Source organism: Rhinolophus sinicus, linkage group LG01 (genome assembly GCF_036562045.2).
Source record: "Rhinolophus sinicus isolate RSC01 linkage group LG01, ASM3656204v1, whole genome shotgun sequence".
In the NCBI taxonomy this organism is placed as follows: domain Eukaryota; kingdom Metazoa; phylum Chordata; class Mammalia; order Chiroptera; family Rhinolophidae; genus Rhinolophus; species Rhinolophus sinicus.
The window spans coordinates 77,616,314-77,637,857 of NC_133751.1; the positions used below are offsets into that span (position 1 = coordinate 77,616,314).

The 21,544-nt window shown below is 35.3% G+C and overlaps 1 protein-coding gene across 2 annotated transcripts in view; it reads right to left on the minus strand.

Moving 5' to 3' along the window:
* Window positions 1-21,544, minus strand: part of ZPLD1 (zona pellucida like domain containing 1) — a 509,249-nt gene that overhangs the window by 192,654 nt on the left and 295,051 nt on the right. The window lies entirely within an intron of this gene.

A 21,544-nucleotide genomic window follows, 5' to 3' on the forward strand; every position in this document is an offset into this window, starting at 1 on the left:
GAAGAAATCAAAAGTTACCTTCAGACAAATGAATATGAAAACAAAATGACAAAATCTATGGGACATAGCAAAAGCAGTCCTTAGAGGGATATTTATAGAAATGCAGGCCTTCCTCAAGAAACAAGAAAAATTTCAAATAAACATTTTAACTTTACACCTAAGGGAACTGGAAAAAATACAGGAAATAAAGCCTGAAGTGAGTAAAAAGAGGGAAATAATAAAGATCAGAATGGAAATAAGTGAAATAGAGGCTGAAAAACAATATAAAAGATCAATGAAACCTAGAACTATTGTTGTTTTTTAAATACACAAAATTGAAAAGCCTTTAAACAGACTCATCAAGAAAAAAGAAGGGGACTCAAATAAATAATATACTGAAATGAAAGAGGAGAAATGACAGAAGATACCACAGAAATACAAGAAAATACTATGAGCAACTATACGCCAATAAACTAGACAATCTAGAAGAAATGGATAAATTCCTAGAAGCGTACAATCTTCCAAGGCTGAATCAAGAACAACAGAAAATCTGAACAGACTGATTACTACCAATGTAATTGAATCAGTAGTCAACAAGCTCCCAACAAACAAAAGTCCTTGACCAGATAGCTTCACAAGTGAATTTTCCCAAACATTGAAAAAAGAATTAACATCTATCTTCATCAAACTATTCCAAAAAATTCAAGAGCAGGGAAAGCTCATTTTACAAGGCCACTATTACCCTGATTCCAAAACCTGACAAAGACATTACAAAAAAAGAAAATGATAGGCCAATATATCTAATGAACATAGATGCAAAACTCCTCAACAAAATATTAGCAAACCAAATTCAGCAATACATTTTAAAAAATCATACACCACAACAAAGTGGGATTCATTCCTGGTATGCAAGGTTGGTTCAATATCCACAAGTCAATTAACTTGATACACCACATAAACAAATGAAACATAAAAATTGTGTGGTCATATTAATAGATGCAGAAAAAGCATTTGACAAAAATCCAGCATCCACTTATGATAGGAATAGAGGGAACTTATCTCAACATAATAAAAATCATATATAACAAACCCAGAGCTAATATCATGATCAATGGGGAAAAGCTAAAAGCATTCCCTTTAAGATCAGGAATAAGAAAAGGATGCCCACTTTCACCACTTTTTTGCACCATAGTACTGAAAGTTCTAGCCACAGACGGTAATCAAATAATCCTGAAATTTATATGAAACCATGAAAGACCCCAAATAGCCACAGTAATCCTGAGAAAGAATAAAGCTGGAGATATGATGCTACCTGATACCAAATTATACTAAGGCGATAGTAATCAAAACAGCATGGTATTGGCATAAAAACAGACACATAGATCAATGGAACAGAATAGTGATCCCAGAAATAATCCATGCCTATATGATTATTTAATCTATGACAAAGGAAGCAAAAATTTACATTGGGATAAAGACAGTCTATTCAATAAATGGTACTGGGAAAACTGAACAGATACATGCAAAAAAAATGACTGGACAATCTTCTTATGCCATATACAAGAATAAACTTAAAATGGACTAAAAACTTAAATGTAAGACCTGAAACCATAAAACTGCTAGAAGAAAATATAGGAAGTAAACTCTCAGACATTGCCCTTAGTAATATTTTTCACTGATATATCTCCTTGGGTAAGGGAAACAAAATAAAAAATAAACAAATGATACTACATCAATACAAAAAGTATTTTCTCAGCAAAGGAAACCATCAACAAAACAAAAAGACATCCTACTGAATGGAAGAAGATATTTGTCAATGATACATCTGACTAGGGGTTAATACCAAAAATTTATTTTAAAACGTCAACTCATACAACTCGACAACAAAAAAACAAATAATCCATTAAAAAAAATGGGCAGAGGAACTGAATATTCATTTCTCCAAAAAGGACATACAGATGGCCAATAGACACATGAAAAGATACTCAGTATCATTTATCACCAGAGAAACGCAAATAAAAACCACAATGAGACATCACCTCACTCCTGTCAGAATGTCCATCATCAGTAAATCAACAAACAAGAAGTGTTGGTGAAGATGTGGAAAAAAGGGAACCCTCATGAACTGGTGGTGGGATTGCAAATTAGTGCAGCCATGATGGAAAACAATATGGAGGTTTCTCAAAAAAATTAAAAATAGAACTACCTTATGCCCCAGCAATTCAACTTCTGGATATTTATCTAAAGAAATCCAAAATATTAATTCGAAAAGGTATATGCATCCTTATGTTTACTGCAACGCTATTCACAATAGCCAAGATATGGAAATAACCAAAAAGCCCATCAATTGACAATTGGATAAAGAAGTTGTGGTACATTTATACAATGGAGTATTACTCTACCATAAAAAGAATGAAATCTTGCCATTAGCAACAACATGGATGGACCTAGAGGATATTATGCTAAGTGAAATAAGTCAGACTGAGAAAGACAAATGCCATATGTGGAAACTAAAGAACAGAATAAATGAACAAAGAAACAGATATAAATGAATAGATAGAGAAAACAAACTGATGGTTGCTACAAGGAAGGAGGGTTGGGGGATGGGTGAGAAAGGTGAAGGGATTAGGAAGTACAAATTGGTTGTTACAAAATAATCATGGGGATGTGAAATACAGTATGGGAAATATAGTCAATAATATTGTAAAAACTATGTATAATGTCAGATGGGTTCTAGACTTATCGGGAGAATCACTTAATAAGTTATATAAATGTCTAACCACTACACTGTACACCTAAAACTAATATAAAATAATATTGAATGTCAACTATAATTTTAAAAAATATATAGTCAAGGAATGTAAAGTATAATATAGGGAATATAGTCAGCGGTATTGTGATAGCTATGTACGGTGTCAGGTGGGTAGTATACTTTTGGGGTTATCACTTTGTGAGGTGTGTAAATGTCTAATCACTATATCGGTTTGTACACCTGAAATTAAACACGAAAAAAACTTATCAAATTGTACACTCTACAAAACATAAATAAAATAAAATACTAACACAATTCTACATCTTTATCTAATGCAAAATTCTTGTATTCAAAAATCTGGAGTTGGTGAAATACATCTGAGCAAACACACAAAAAGGCATAAACAGCAACCAGGAGGAAACTATTTTGACATCCATAGAAACAATTCTTTTTAAATGCAGCAGTGTCTGGGGTTTGAAGGTTCACACATATCCCTCTCCATTGTAGTTTTATAGATATCAGTGTTGAAAGCAGATGCTGTTAGTTTATTTTAGGGAGATCCCTATGCTCCTGAAAATGACAAAGTTCAGCAATCCCATTTAGGCTCCCATACTTCTCTATGTTGAAAAGAAATGGATATGGATAAAACTGTTAATAAGAAAAGCAGCAAATAACTAAGTTGATTCATCATCTTCTCTGCAGCAAGAGCTAATGAAACAGAAATGAAACCATGTCCATTTTCAGAGGAAATTTCCCCAATAGACTATATTCCTGTACTTTAGTGGAGTCCTTCTGGAGAAAGAAAATTGATTTTCTAAAACATCTTTGGTTATTCCAGGGACAGAATAAAGTCACATTCTGACACGTTAACCTTCCACCACATTTCGAAGACCAGAGCTCCACAAGCGGAAGAAAGGAAGACTTGGGGCCACTTCAGGTCACCTCAGCAGAAAATCCATTTAGACCTGAATTCCCCAACAACCAGTTCATTTACCACCTTTGCCTCTCCAATTATTTCACCAGGGCTCTTGTGAATACGTGGTTGTAGCCCAGTCTTTGTTTCTGTGTAAATCAGAGTAGTTGTTCTACAAAGCAATGCCTGCACATAACATGTATACCGACCTTGGCTAAGTGGTCTCCCCAGAATAAGACTCCACTTCTCTATCTTTTGCATTTTTGAGAAACAAAGAAATTTCCCCAGTGCTTTGAGAAGTTTCAGCCATCTTGCTTCCATTACATAATCTTTTTAACAAGTTTTTGTAAAGAATTTTAAAATCAGAAAAGCTCAAGCACATTGATCTTAAAATTTCTTTTAAGTTACTGACATTTCCTTTCTCACATAATAAGTGTTGAAAGCCAGTCAACAGCTAAAGAGTGTTTCTTTTTCTTTGATGTGGTCTTGTGTTTAAAAAAAAAAATCTTACTGAAATTCACTTTTATAAAGTTCTACATTAAAATGTGTGAATCACCATACAACACCCATTCTTTCATATACCCATCAACTGGAGAAGAGAGAGAAAAAGATAATTTAACTTGGAAAAAATCAGCACAGCAAGCCTAACACTCAATCATTTTTAGCATTTCATTGTTCCATTGGTGTAGTAGGTCTACCCACGGGCACCATATAGAACTAATCTACCTCATATGTGGTCCCAGAAGTTCTAACCTGATGGGTAGAGAACTCATCCTAAAGTAAGAGGGCATCTAGCTGCGCCATACCATTTGGGGTCATCTGCAACTGCATATTGCAAAAGAAGATTTGGGGTACTGAATTATACAGTATGGCTCACGTTATCTTAAGACAAACTACACATCCCCAAGAGGACATGAGAAAATGAAAGAGCGACCTGAAGGAAAGAGTTTTTAACATAAGGGATTCTATAAGAAACAAAGAATAAGGCCCTTCATTAAACTCTAAAGAAGGAACAATAAAATGAGGAGAGTGCCCACACTCAATCTGTGCGATGATAGCAGGAAAAGTAAGGACGACTATAAAGAAGAAAAATTCCATCAAGATGAGTGATAAATTCCCAAAGACCTGTGGAAGTCATTGACAGCAGACAGGCCCCAGCAGCAGGGATGGCCACAACATCCCCCCACAACAGGGATGGCCTCAATTTTTTCACATGAGAAGTTCCAACTTCCTCAGAGCTGGAACTGAGTCCTCCTGCAATAAGGCCTTATTACACCATGAAAACCACCATCTCACATGAAGCTACTATCCATTTGTTCCTCTGTTCCTCAGTCTATAATTTTCATGTCAAAAGTTGGCATATAAAATTTAATGAAACTTAAATTTGATTCTAATACTCAGTTTCATGCTGTGATTTCAAAGCCAGAACAAGTTCCTAGAGCCAACTTATTTCATCTTAATTTCATACATATTTTAAATATCGTACAAAATATAAAATCATTCCGCTTTCTACAGGTTAAACAAAAACTACACACATACACACACACACACACACACACACACACATTCACACACACAATCCTGTAAAAGTTAACAACTAAAGGGCCAATTGACGTATGTTTATAAATAGAAATTTAAAGTTAACAAAAAAAAAAAATTTAAAACCAATAGTCAGAAAATCCATTTGGGATAATTCAATTCATAACCAGTACATTTAAATAATTTCTTAAAAACAAACATCTCATTCCATCTTTCCAGTCAATGTTACTCAATCACATGCATCATTGAATATAAAGGATTGCATTTCTCTACACATCATGGATGTCATTGGTTTTTAAAACAGAAAACAATTTCTTGGCAACAAATGTATAAAGTTCCATATGGCTCCTGTCTATTTTTTTTTCTGTTGCAATTAGGATCCCTTCACATAATAAAAACACGATGAGACTGGCAGTTTTCTGAAATCATAGCTACTATTTTAGAAGAACTCACTCTTGGTTTTCTAACACTAGACAGCATAACTGAGGTATAAATTGTTGATCCAAATGGTCTGTAATTTTAACTACCTTCCTAGGCAATTGTTTTTCCCTGAAATAGAGTTAAATTTTAAGAAATCCTAATGTGTGTACAGAGATGATGTATGTATTCAGAATTGTACACTTCTAATCTATGTAATTTTACTATCCATTGCCACCCCAATACATTTCATTTTTTAAAAAGAAAAGAAATCCTTCTATATAAAGGCAATGCATTATAAATTTCTCCATACTTTAGAAAATAAAATAACTTATTTTCTGTTAAAATTTGTTTAAAAATTGTGTTCAAATGGTGTGGAAGATAAATGGGAGTTATAGAAATGTAGAAAGTAGTTTGAAAGAGACATGAGTTTTGAGAATATAAATAAGACAAATGTCATATTTAAAACTTTATTCTCAGAAAAACTTAAGAATTCCATTTTATTCCAAGATGAGGAATTTGAATATACTTCATTGACCCAAAATTATTTCTAGTGCCATTTCCACATGCCCTACATCAGCTCTTTCTTGAATCAGTCTGATTATTCCTAAGCTGTCTTCTTCCTCATCCCTCAATCAAAGTGAGTTTTCCAAGGTACCAGGGAGATACACTCCCATCTAAAACCTGCTACTGTTCTTTGTGATGTCCTTCAGCTTTCTGCTCATGATACCACAATCCTCTCTTTCACTCCCTAAATCTCTTTAACTTTGTCTTCAGAAATACTGATTTCTTGAAATCTTATGGCCACAGTTCTCTTCCAGATCCTAACCACCATATTCTTAAATAATATAAATTATCATCATAAATAACTTTATAGTGATTATTTTAATAACAATAACAAAAAGGTCACCTGCCTCAAAATCATTTTAATGCAAAAGTAGAATAATCACAAACAATATCATATTGAAAAAATCAAGTCCCATCTCAAATTTATTCAGTTACATCTCAAGTCAAGTGGATCCTAAGTGTGAATCTTATGTCCCAGAATTGCCTTATGGGTTTAAATGTCATCTACAAATTTTTAACCTATTCTAAATCTAAAGACATAGATTTAAATATCTACTTCCAGCCTAACTTATGCAGACATTACCATGTTGCCCCAAAAATAAGACCTAGCCAGACAATCAGATCTACTGTGTTTTTGGAGCAAAAATTAACATTTTAAGACCGGGTCTTTACAATATAATATAATATAATATAATATAATATAATATAATATAATATAATATAATATAATATAATATAATATAATACCAGGTCGTATATTAATTTTTGCTCCAAAAGACGCATTAGAGCTGATTGTCTGGCTAGGTGTTATTTTCAGGGAAACATGGTATTATGGTATTTTATTCCAAATAGACTGTCTATTTTTATTGACTATTTTTAAACACAAAATTATGGGAGATGTCATCAAAATGGCAGTGTGAGTTAAGCCTCTGGAAATCTCCCCTGGAATTTATAACAAATTGAAAAACTATAACTCTACAAAGGACTCCATGCACAGCAGACATGCAAGACAAAGAGTCTCACTACTGATTTCACCTAAGGATCCCTGCAGGAGTAAACAGAACTGCTGAAAAACACGGGCTCTGAATCTGGTGCAGAAAAAACTTTGGAACTTCAAAAGCTCTCCACATACCCACACAGACACTGCACCCTGTGACCCAGGCAAACTGTTAACAGAGGAGAAGCCTGTCTCACAGGGAATCCCCCCATTGTGTGAGAAGTTGGAATAGTGCAGAGAAAACATAGCACTACAGTGTGAGAGAGAAAAAAAGGCTGCAGTCGGAGAGAAAATAAAACATTCTACCAAAAAGTACAGGAAAACAAAAGAAAGACCTCTTCCTATCAACCTGTTGCAGAAACCACTCCTGTAGATGTCTAGGAAGAGAAATAATAAATCAGTAATTGCCATGAATAACCAAGGCAACAAGACAGCTCAGAAACAAAGTGAAAAGTCTCCAGAAAAGGAACTTAAAGATATGGAAATATGTGACTTAAATGACAGAGAATTCAAGATTGCAGTTCTGAAAAAACTCAACGAGATGCAAGAAAACACAGAAAGGCAGTTAAATGAACTCAGAAACACAATCAAAGAACAAAATAAACATTTTACCAAAGAGATTGAAATTTTGAAAAAGAAGCAAATAGAATTTCTGGAGATTAAGAACTCAATAGAAGAAATTAAGAATGAAATAGCCAGCTTAGGTAGTAGAGCTGACCAGATGGAAGGAAGAATCAATGACATCTAAGATAGAAACCTGGAAATGACATGGATGGAAGAAGAGAGAGACTTGAGACTTAAAAGAAATGAAACAACTCTACAAGAACTTTCTGACTCCATCAGAAAGACCAATATAAGAATAATGGGCATCCAGAAGGAGAAGAAAGAGAGAAAGGAAAAGAGAATATATTCAAACAAATCATTGATGAGAACTTCCCAAACTTGTGGAAAGCACTGGATCCTCGAATCCAAGAAGCAAATAGAACACCTAATTGCCTCAATCCCAACAGGCCTTCCCCAGGCACATTGCATTGAAGCTGTCTAAAATCAACGACAAAGAAAGAATCCTCAAGGCAACCAGGGAAAAGAAGACGGTAGCCTACAAAGGAAAGCCCATTAGATTATCATCAGATTTTTCAGCAGAAACTCTATAAGCCAAGAGGGAGTGGAACCAAATATTCAAACTATTGAAAGAGAGAAATTATGAGCCAAGAATAATATATCCAACAAAGATATCGTTAGATATGAAGGAGGAATAAAGACCTTTCCAGACATACAAAAGCTGAGGGAATTTTCTAATACATGACCTGCACTACAAGAAATACTAAAGGAGCCTATTCGACCACCATCAACAGGGACAATTTGTGGCAAACAAAATATAAAAAGGGGGAGAGTAAAGGCCTGAACCGGAACATGGGAATGGAGAAAGTAAGCATGCTGAAGAAAATGGAATACTCTAAGTATCAAACTTTCTTTTACATAAACTTAAGCATAACCACTCAAAAAAAAAAAAAATCCAGAACTGAAATATATATTATAATAAAAAAAGAAACAGAGGGAAACATCATAGAATACCACCACACAGAAATAATAGACAACAACAAAAAGGCAAAGAAACAATGGAGACACAGACTAACCAGAAAACTAAAGATAGAATGACAGGAAATCCTCACATATCAATAATCACCCTAAATGTAAATGGACTGAACTCACCAATGGAAAGGCAAAGAGTAGCAGATTGGATCAAAAAACTAAACCCAACCATATGCTGTCTCCAAGAGACACATCTCAGCTACAAGGACAAGCATAGACTCAAAGTGAAAGGATGGAAATTGACACTCCAAGCAAATGGTATCCAGAGAAAATCAGGTGTAGCCATAATGATATCAGATGAAATAGACTTCAGTGTGAAAAAGATAACAAGAGACAAGATGGACATGCCATAATGGTAAAAGGGACTATACAACAAGAAGACATAACAGTCATCAACAATTATGCCCCCAATCAGGGAGCACCAAAATATACCGAGCAACTACTAACAGAACTAAAGGCAGAAATTGACCAAAACACAATTATACTAAGGGACTTAAATACATCATTGACAGCTATGGATAGATCATCCAAACAGAAAATAAATAATGAAATAGCAGCCCTAAATGACACATTAGATGAAATGGACATAATTGACATTTATAGAGCACTTCATCCTAAAACATCAGACTATACATTTTTTTCTAGTGTACATGGAACATTCTCAAGGATAGACCATATATTGGAATGTAAAACTAGCCTCAGCAAATTTAAGAAGATTGAAATCATACCAAGCATTTTCTCTGATCACAAGCTTTGAAATTGGATATCAACTGCAAAAAGAAAGCAGGAAAAACACAAATACGTGGAGATTAAACAACATGCTTTTAAAGAATGACTGGGTCAAAGAAGAAATTGGAGGAGAGATCAAAAGATACATAGAAACAAATGCCAATGAAAATACATCCTACCAAATTTTTTGGGATACAGAAAAAGCAGTTTTAAGAGGGAAATTTATCTCATTACAGGCCTATTTCAAGAAACAAGAAAAATCTCAGATAAATAACCTCACGTTACACCTTGAAGAACTAGAAAAAGAAGAAGAAATGAAACCCAAGGTCTGCAGAAGAAAGGAAACAATAAAAATCAGAGCAGAACTAAATGAAATAGAGAACAAAAAGACAATAGAAAAATTAATGTGACAAAGAGCTGGTTCTTTGAAAAGATTAACAAAATTGGCAAACCCTTGGCTAGGCTCACTAAGATAAAAAGAGAAGAGACACTAATAAACAAAATCAGAAAAGAAAAAGGAGAAGTTATCATAGATGCCACAGAAATACAAAGGATCATCCAAGAATACTATGAAGGACTATATGCCACCAAATTCAATAACCTAGAAGAAATGGACAAGTTCTTAGAAACATATAGCCTTCTGAGGCTAAACTATGAGAACTGGAAAATCTAAACAGACCAATCACCAGTAAGGAAATTTAATCAGTCATCCAAAACCTTCCCAAAAGCAAAAGTCTGGGACCAGATGGCTTTACTAGTGAATTCTACCAAACCTTCAAAGAGGATTTAATACCAATTCTGCTCAACTCTTCCAAAAAATTGAAGAAGAGACAGTACTCCCTAACTCATTTTATGAGGCCAACATTACCCCGATACCAAAACCTGGTAAAGACAACACAAAAAAAGAGAACTACAGACCAATATCTCTGATGAATACAGATGCAAAAATCCTAAACAAAATTCTAGCAAATCGAATGCAAAAATGCATTAAAAAGATTATTCGTCACGACCAAGTGGGGTTCTTCCCGGGGCACAAGGATGATTCAACATCAGCAAATCCATCAATGTGATACATCACATAAACAAAATAAAGGACAAAAATCATATGATTATATCAATTGATGCAGAAAAAGCATTTGACAAGATACAACATCCATTTATGATTAAAACACTTAATAAAACATGTACAGAAGGAAAATACCTTAACATAATAAGGGCCATATATGACAAACCCTCATCTAATCTCATAATTAATGGTGAAAAACTGAAGCCCTTTGCTCTACATTCAGGAACACGACAGGGCTGTTCCCTATCACCACTGCTTTTCAACATAGTGTTGGAAGTCCTCGCCAGAGCAATCAGGCAACAGAAAGAAATAAAAGGCATCCAAATTGGGAATAACTAAGTTAAATTGTCACTCTTCGCAGATGACATGAAGCTACATATAGAAAACCCTAAAGGCTCCACCAAAAAGCTATTAGAAACAATTAATACAGTAAAGTTGCCGGCTACAAAATCAATGTACATAAGTCCATTGCATTCCTGTATACTAACAATGAAATCTCAGAAAATGAAATAATGAAAACAATTCCTTTTGCAATTGCAGCAAAAAGAATAAAATACCTAGGAATAAACTTAACCAAGGATGTGAAAGACCTATATGCTGAAAACTATAAGACATTTTTAAAAGAAATTGAAGAAGACACAAAGAAATGGAAAGGCATTCTGTGCTCATGGATTGGAAGAAGCAACATAGTTAAAATGGCCATATTACCCAAAGCAATATGCTGATTTAATGCAATCCCCATCAAAATCCCAATGGCATTTTTTAAAGAAATAGAACAAAAAACCATCAGATTTGTTTGAAACCACAAAGGACCCCGAATAGCCAAAGCAATCTTAAGAAAAAAGAACAATGCTGGAGGTATCACACTCCCTGACTTTAGCTTGTACTACAGGGCAACAATACTCAAAACATCATGGTATTGGTAGAAAAATAGACATGTAGACCAATGGTATAGAATTGAGAAGTCAGAAATAAAACCACATAAATATGGACAGATAATTTTTGACAAAGAAGCAAAAAACACAATGGAGAAAAGACAGCCTCTTCAATACATGGTGCTGGAAGAATTGGATAGCCACGTGCAAAAGAATGAAACTGGACTGCTATCTGTCACTGTGTACCAAAATTAATTCAAAATGGATCAAAGACTTAAGCATAAGGCCTGAAACAATAAACTGCATAGAAGAAAACATAGGTACTAAACTTATGGACCTTGGGTTCAAAGCGCATTTTATGAATTTGACTCCAAAGGCAAGGGAAGTAAATGCGAAAATAAATGAATGGGACTATATCAAACTTAAAAGCTTCTGCACAGCAAAAGAAACCATCGACAAAATAAAGAGACAACAAACTGAATGGGAGAAGATTTTTGCAAACAGTGCCTCCAATAAGGGGCTAATATCGAAAATACACAAGGAACTAATGCAACTCAACAACAGAAAACAAACAACCCAATTGAAAAATGGGCAGAGGACCTGAAGAGACATTTCTCCAAAGAGGACATACAAATGGCAAATAGACATATGAAAAAATGCTCAACATCACCAATCATCAGAGAAATGCAAATAAAAAACACAATGAGATATCACCTCACCCCTGTTAGAATGGCCATCATCAAGAAGACAAATAGTAGCAAGTGTTGGAGAGACTGTGGGGAAAAAGGAACCCTCATACACTGTTGGTGGGAATGCAGACTGCTGCAGCCGCTATGGAAGGCAGTGTGGAGGTTCCTCAAAAAATTACAAATGTGGGGCCGGCCCAGTGGCTCAGGCGGTTGGAGCTCCATGCTCCTAACTCCGAAGGCTGCTGGTTCAATTCCCACATGGGCCAGTGGGCTCTCAACCACAAGGTTGCCAGTTGGACTCCCGCAAGGGATGGTGGACTGCGCCCCCTGCAACTAGCAATGGCAACTGAACCTGGAGCTGAGCTGCGCCCTCCACAACTAAGACCTAAAGGACAACAAGTGGACTTGGAAAAAAGTCCTGGAAGTACACACTGTTCCCAAGTAAAGTCCTGTTCCCTTTCCCCAATAAAATCTTAAAAAAAAAAAAAAAAAACTAATTATAAAAAAAAAATTACAAATGGAATTACCGTATGACCCAGCAATCCCTCTGCTGGGTATCTACCCAAAAAATCTGAAAACATTTATCTATAAAGACACGTGTGCTCCAATGTTCATTGCAGCTTTATTTATGATGGCCAAGACATGGAAACAACCAAAATGTCCTTCGATAGATAAATGGATAAAGATGTTGTGGTATATAAATGCAATGGAATACTATTCGGCGGTAAGAAAAGATGAAATAGGACCATTTGTGACAACATGGATGGATCTTGAGATTATAATGCTAAGCGAAATAAGTCAGACAGAAAAAGCAGAGAACCATATGTTTTCACTGATATGTGGTATATAAACCAAAAACAACAAAAGAACAAGACAAACAAATGAGAAACAAAAACTCATAGACACAGACAATAGTTTAGTGATTACCAGAGGGTAAGGGTGTGGGGGGTGGTAGATGAGGGTAAGGGGGTTCAAATATATGGTGATGGAAGGAGAACTGACTCTGGGTGGTGAACACACAATGGGATTTATAGATGATGTAATACAGAATTGTACACCTGAAATCCATGTAACTTTACTAACATTTGTCACCCCAATAAACTTTAATTTAAAAAAACACATAAAATTATGAGGAAAAATAAATCAATTCATTATTGCCTTTTTTACAATGATGGTATTTGATAACATAGCACAAAGAACCCACATTCTCTACTGTGAAGATTTCTGAAGTATTTAGAAGAAGCAAATGCTAGTTTGAAGGTGATGTTTAACTTTCCAGTGCTATTATACAATCTTCACAGTAGATAACACTCAAAGAGAGGGTATTAGTGTCAAGCTATGGAGCAAAAGAATATCTGTAACATGGAATAAAAAGATGTTTAGATCTAATTGTCTTCCTCTTCCATAGGGTCCATCACAACACAGAAGCAAACAAAGTAGCGTTTTTATTTATGAGGCTTTCATCTCCTGTCATCAGCAAGAGCCTGGAAAGCTCTCAGATCAAGATGCTAATCTAATTCTAGGAAAGCTGATGCATTTTATCAAAGTTCTATGAGAAAGATGGCTTATGAATATGGCCAGATGGAGAGCTGCATAACTTTGCAGGGGAGAAATTCACATGAGAATTACAATGAGAGGCGGGGAGAAACCCCCACAAGGCTTCAATTTCCAACAGCTCCTAGCATAAATTTAACCAAATTAAAAGCTTTTCATATGGGTGCAGCTGAGATGGCCATTACTATAAAGAAATATATTAGAGCAAAAGCTATTTGGAAGCACTGGAGTATTCTCAGAGCATACCAATATGGGTGTAGATCATGTTTTTCATTCACAAAGACTACACTTTCATTACTGCTCATTGTCATCGACTCAGAAGGGAAAAAGGAGACTTGAGTTTTCCCTCTCTGGATTAACTTGAAGGAATTTTGGTCTGATGTAAAGGCAGAATATATACTTGGGATATGCAGCTCAGATTGGGGACTTTTAATTCTAGGCAAAAAAGGCACTGAATGAGATAAACCAACAGAGAATAGGTATGTAAACTCCCCATATCCCAGACCAATAAGAAGGGCAGTGGGTCCAAGAGTAAGAATGGTGGCTTCCAGTTGCTAAAAGTTGGCCAGGAAGACACCTTCAGTGAGTCAACTAGACTACTTACCAATAGAAAGGAAGGCAGATTGTAAAAGATAATGAAAAAGCAACATGTCCATGACCTTTTGCTTTGTTTTGCCCTCTTTCCTTCTCCATGTATTCTCTCAAACTCATTCTCATATATTTTTACCTTTAAAATTATCCTCTCTATATGTCTGCCAGCAAATTTTACCATAGACTCATTATCTTTGCGAGGCCAGTGGGTCATTTCCAAATGTCTGCCATACAGCTCCATTTAAATTAGGCATTTAGAGCCTCAAATTTCACATGTCCAAAAACCAAACCCTGGCCATCTTCTTACTTTTCATTATCTGTCAATGAATCACATTCTGCTAGGCACTCAGGCTGGAAAAACCCAACCACCTTTATCCTCTGTTTATTCCTCTCACTTCCTCTCATCCTAATCTATTCAGTCACCGATCCTGTCACCTCTACAATACTTCCTGTCTGTAACGACACCATCAAAATAAAGGCTCACATTCCATGTGAGAAGTGGCCTAAAGAAAGGAGTCTGTAGAAATGGCTGAAGGTATAAGAGCACCACGGAAAACAGGAGATGGTAAGAGAAGGAGAAGGAGACAGTTGGTAAATAGAAAGGCACAGAGAGCAAAAGTAAACTCAAGGAAATTATTTCTATTCTTCCTGGAGAAACTGGCAAGCTTTCAAGATACTTGAGGTGCAAGTTGCCCACAGCTGAGGCAGGCAGCACCTGGTGATACAGGTAATGGATCTCACAGGATGGAAGTAGGATCATCTCAGGGATCATGGCAGAGTATTGGGGAGGATTGTGACCAAAGCAAGGAAGGTGGAAAATTTAGGAGACTCTACTCTGGTTCAACCAAGAAAAGCAGGCAGGCTCTAAAGATCAGAACAATGTCAGCATGGGGGAAAGGGATTTACCAGCTTAATTTGCCAGGCATTGAAGTAATGTGTTTCAAGTTAGTTAAATTGTTTGTAAATATACTTTTATGTTATGCCTATTTGTCTTGCAGTTCACATATGTCCAAAGGTCCACAAGATAGGGGAACTTAAACATAGAGCAATATTTCTTGAAAGAAATAATGCAGAAAATGGGTGCAAAAATTTGCTGGCATCTGTTCTGTGTTTTATTGAGATGCTGCTACCTCATCTAGACAGCCTCTGTGGCCTCCTAACTCTTCTCCTGCCAATTAATTTTTATCCTCTTTCTGCCCCAGCCAATTCTCCTTAAATTAATCTTTGACCAAAGCATTACATGTTTTAAAAAGCAACAAGTTTTTAATGTATGCATATACTATTTTAATATATATTAAATAAAAAAATAGACCTGCTCATAATCTGGTTCCAACTGGAGCTTCTTTGTATCATTGCATTCTGAATATTTTATATGTTTGTGATTTAATAAAAATATTCAATAATGGAAATATTTTAGCAATTTTAATCTAATCACCCATACCACAACACTGATCAATCCACTTTTTTTCCAAGCACAGTACATATTTTCACACTTGTTTGCCTTGTTAATCTCATTCCCTCAGCCTGGAATTTGTTTACTTCATCTCTTCTTGAATTTCTATTCAACCTCAAAAATCCAGATCAAATACCTCCTCCTTCTTGAAGTCCTCCTTGTTCCCTCTTTTGCTCTCAACACTTACAGGGTTTTGGTCATGTCTCTAGTGCACTTCCCATATCTTGCTTCAAATTGTCAAAATTGAATTGGAAAAATACAGGGAGTGCCATATTTTGTGCCACAATTCTAGACTTTTTGTTCCTATAAGCATTGTTTTCTATTGTTATCATAACAAACCATCATAAATTTAGTGGCTTAAAACAACACAAATTTATTATCCACCAATTCTATAGGTCCATAGCCTAGGATCTCACTGGGCTAAAAATGAATCAGCAGGACAGCATTCCTTTGTAGAAGCTATAAGGGAAAATCCATTTCCTTGCCTTTTCTAGCTTCTAGAGGCCACTCACATTCGTTGGCTTATGAGTCCTTTCCTCCATCTTCAAAGCCAGAAATACCACATCCCTCTGCCCATTCTTTTATCATTATATCTTTCTCTGACCAAAGCCAGGACAGGTTCTCCACTTTTAAGGACTCGTGTGATTACATTGGACCTACCTGGATGATCCAAGTTAATTTCTCCATCTCAAAGTCCTTAACCTTAATCACATCTGGAAAGTTCCTTTGCTATGTAAGGTAACATACATAGTCACATTCCAGAAGCTTAGGACCTGGACATCTTCAGGGGTTCATTATTCTGTCTAAATACTATAAAATGTAAGCTTCTCAAGTGTAAAACAATATTCTATTTCCTATTCTTCTCCACAACATCTAACAGTGCCTTCTGCAAAGAAGGCATATGTCACTAATAAGTGTATCATTATATTTACAGAGGGTGCCAAAAAAAATGTATACACATTAAGTAAGGAAAAAACTGTGTTAAAATTGTAATTCTCAATATATACCACTAACAGAAGATGAATACAGCTCATGTTTGATTTCTGCAATTACAAGAGGTGCTCAAAGTGGTTACCATCAGTGTATTTTAATACAGTTTTTTCCTTTCTTAAAATGTGTATACATTTTTTTGGCACCCACTGTATATTTCAGTCCCAATTTCATTTATATCTGCTTTGATCTTTGTTATTTCCCTCATTCTACCAACTTTGGGCTTAGTTTGCTGTTTTCTTTCTAGTTCCTTAAGGTGTAAAGTTAGGGTGTTTAAGATCTTTCTTCTTTCTTAAGCTAGCTATTTATTGCTGTAACCTTCTCTCCTAGAACTGTATGGTCTCTTAGACCATAAATTTTGGTATATTTTATTTCCATTTTCATCTGTCTGAAGATATTTTTTTATTTCTCCCTTGATTTCTTCTTTGATCCATTGGTTATTCAGGAGTATGTTATTTAATCTCCACATATTTGTGAATTTTCCAGTTTTCCTCTTGTAACTGATTTCTAGTTTCATAGTATTGTGGTCAGAAAGGATGCTCGATATGATCGCAGTCTTATTAAGTATATTATGACTTGTTCTGTGGCCTAACATGATCTATCCTGGGGTATGTTCTGTGTGCACTTGAGAATAACGCATATTTTGCTGCTGGTGGATGGAATGTATGTGCCTATACATGTTTATTAGGACTATCTGGTCTAACGTGTACTCTATGTCCAATTTTCCTTATGGATTTTGTCTGGATAATCTAGGCATTGTTGAAAGTAGACTATTAAATTCCCCTACTACTATTGTATTGCTATTTCTCCCTTCAGATCTGTTAATATTTGCTTTATATATTGAGGTGCTCTGATGTTGGGTACATAAATATTTATACATGTTATACCCTCTTATGAATATACCCATTTATCATTATTATAATGACTTTCTTTTTCTCTTGTTACTGTCTTTGTTTTGAAGTCTATTTTGTCAGATATAAACATAGCTATTCCTGATTTCTTTTGGTTTCTGTTTGCATGGAGTATTTTTTTTTCCATCCATTCACTTTCAGTCTGTGTATCCTTAAACCTGAAGTGAGTCTCTTGCAGGCAGCATATAGTTGGGTCTTTTCTTTTTATCCATTCATCCACACTTTGTTTTTAAATTGGAGAACCTAATCCATTTACTTTTAAAGTAACTATTGATAAGTATGGACTTACTATTGCCAATTTATTCATTGTTTTCTGGCTATTTTGTAGTACCACTGGTCTTTTCTTCCCTTCTTTCTCTCTTCTTTTGTGATTTGATGATTTTCTGCGGTAGCATGCTTTGATTCCTTTACCTTTTGTGTATCTACTATAGGTTTTTGCTTGTGGTTACCACGAGGCTTACATAAAACATAGTTGTAATGACCTATGTTAAACTGACAAGTTAACTTCAAATGCATACAAAAGCTTGACACTGTTATATTCCCACATTTTATGTTTTTGAAGTCACAATTTAAATTTGTTTACCTTGTATATCCATAATATATGTTGGGGTACTGGTATGCTAACAATATACAATGGGCATTTATGACTGCTCCCTGTGCACTGAGCCCTGGGGCACTGATAGCTGATAGCAGCAGTAAGTGTTTGCACACCTGTTAACAACTATTCTTTTGTTTGCTTTGGTCCTGTAGGATTCATGAATACAAGCCCCACTGGCTTTTCAGATCTAGGAGATTTGGGAAGCCTATTGCCCCCAACTTATAAGATGGCATTCTTAAAAGCTGAGGTGTTGGGTGTGTGATTCAAACCCTTCACACCTCAGGGGTCATCTGGAAGTTGGGGATTCCCTATCCACTGTATGGTAGTGTGCAGGGGTGGGGTTTATGGCAAGAGTGTGTCTCAGCCTCTCCTGCCCGTGTCAGTGTGGGTATTCTCTCAGTCTCCCAATGTGTAGGAGTCACTGAACTGGTTTCTGGATTTCTCCCTGAGGGAATTGCTCCATGTGTAGCTACATATTCAGTGTGCCAGTGTGAGAAGAGAAATTCAGGAGCTTTCTATGTCACCATCTTGGTCCAGAGTCTACCTGTATTTCAGGTAGTTATCAATTGTATCTGACTAAAAATTAGAATTTGTAGTATTTTACTAATGGGTAAACAGGGGCACTGTGAGAAATGCCATCTATACTAGAGAGTTTGCCAAACTGTAATTAATATTCTTTTTATTTTCTAATTCAGGATTGGTAAACCTCAAGTAGTGAGTGAGAAACACGATGCAAATTTCAAATGCAGTCTTAACCAGACTCCTTTCTGTTAATCCTTCCCCTCCTCTCTCTCCAATCCATCTTTTTTAAACAGACTCCTAATCAAATGACTTCCCTGGTAAAAACGTCAATGACTCCCTCATTCCCTACTAAATAATGTTGACACTAATGAGCCTAAAATTAAAACTAGTCAATCTGATCCCAGTCTTTGCTTTTATACATTCTAACCCATCATTTCATGCATTAATAATTCAATAATAAATGTTTTGGGAATATGAGCTTGAATGGATACTATAGCTAACTGGAAACCTTGGTCTTCTCAGTGATTTTGGTAATGTCCTGTGGATTTATATTTTGATAAATTTTTCACACAGCTGAGTCACTGTAAATTCTTTAAAATCATTTGTGATGTGATTTCTTTAGACTACAAAAAATAATAAACTACTGGTATGGAGATTTCCAATTAAAGGTAAAGCAGTAAAGGGTGTTTTGTTTACCAATCCTCCCAAAGCACACTGAAAGCAGCAAAATGTAGGGAGAGAAAAAATCTCTCACGAAACTGGAAATGCACAGCTCCAAACCTGAAACTAGGAAGAATGTATGCCCAAAACAATGATAGGGTCTCATAAGCGCAAAAGCAGACTAGAGAAGTAGCAGAGGACAGCAGAGAGGGTAAGTGGCAAATGCAGTTCTACCGTTGGTGGCAGTGAGATGTGCCCATGAAGGACTTTTCACTTTCCGACCTTCCTTGCAACCCACAAGGACCTCCTGATTATCCCCCAAAAGAGAAGCATGCAAACTAAGAGGAGACGTGCTTCAGAAGGAAGATGACAGGGAGGTTTTGGCAAGAAAGTGTGTGAGACTGCAATCCAAGATCAATTCATTCCTCCTGACCCTCCCCACACCACTGTTGGGCAAATAGGTGGCCCAGGCCCAGGAGACCTCACTCAAAGATGAACAGTAGAGAGAGAACAAGGTCTTTATTAAGGTATTGCATGGAAGTTGGAAAATAATGTAGAAAAAATTAGTTGAAAACTAAACATCAGATGAGAGATTTCAAAGAAACAAAAATTTCAAAGAAAGTAAATTCCAAATAAAGTCAAGTTGGACACTGGGGAAAAAAGAGCTCAAAGAAGACAAAGAAACTGAAGGAGAGATAAGTAATTTAATAGGTGACACATGGAATCAAACAATGAAATAAAATCATTACAAAAATCAAACCACATGAGAAGCACCTAAAATTAGAAGACAGTTTTGAAAATATAGTCAGAGAGAACAGGATTAAGATCAAAAGATGCGTGTAATTAGATAGATGATAGCTTGAGAAGAGACACATGGAGGATCATAGTACTTACATTAATATTGATGAAGAAGATATAATAGAGGAAAAAATTTTTCCAATTTTGTACAACAATGTTTATTAATTGTCATGGGAAGTAAATTAAGCCCCTAAATTTTATACTTAGCCAAAGTTCATTAAGGGATAAAAGTAACAGACAGACTTTATCAGAAAAGCAAGAATCTAATAGATATACAACACTTCTGAGGTTTTCTTGAAATTTTTTTAAACTGTTTGAGCAAAAACAAACAAAAAAATTAAGATAAAGATCCCAGGAAATTTGCTGTGAAATGAAGAAACTGGAACTGTCTAAATAACAGGGGATTAGAACTGTAGAGCAGAATAAAAATATCTTAAAGGAGATAAATTATTAAGAGAAGAAATGGTTGAGATATATAAGTGTGTCAATTTATGCAAATTTCAGAGTATCAATTCAATACAAACCATCTAAAGTCAATAAATTTACTTAAGTCCATATGCAAATTTAGGGATCTAACCACCAACACTTAAACACAGATTACAAATCTTCCTAATTATAAAAAAAAACACAGAAAACAAAACATCATTCAGCAAAAGAAAAAATAGATCGGATTTTTTTTAATTTTCCAAATTACTTTTACATAATAACTTTTACAGTTAAACAGAATTCTAGCTTTCTAATAGTCTATATCTACATAAAACTCAAAGAAATCTAATAATTTTCTACCTGTGATTGAAAAAAGTTTCTTTTTTCCTATCTAAAACATAATTCTTGGCATGGAGGTAAATCTGAATTCACGTAATATACTGTCAAACTTTTCAAAAAAAAATTTAAACCCTGCTTTAGAGAAAAATTCTCATGTTTCACATACATATTTACACATTTTTTCTTCAGAGACTAATGACAAATGTATGAGGTTAATAGGTCTGTAACGGAACCATTATACTAATAACATGAAAATAAAAAGCTATTCATTTACACAAAATGTTCCTGTATGGTGCAATATGAAATGTGATCACAGAATCTGTGTACATATCTGAATCACTGAAAGTTCAGAAATTAAGCTCACTTTGAGAAAACTCATTCTATTCCTTTTTGGAGCAAAGGTTGCCAAGTTGTAATGTATTATGTAACAAAAACATTGCATATAAAATCTCCAAAACCAAGTATTAACCTAAATTGGCAATAATGGCAACTTAAATTAAGAACTAAACCCAACTAAATGTTTGCTGTGGTTATACAACCTTTTGCTGTGTGGCCTAAAAGTTTTACTGAGGTAACAACCTCTTAC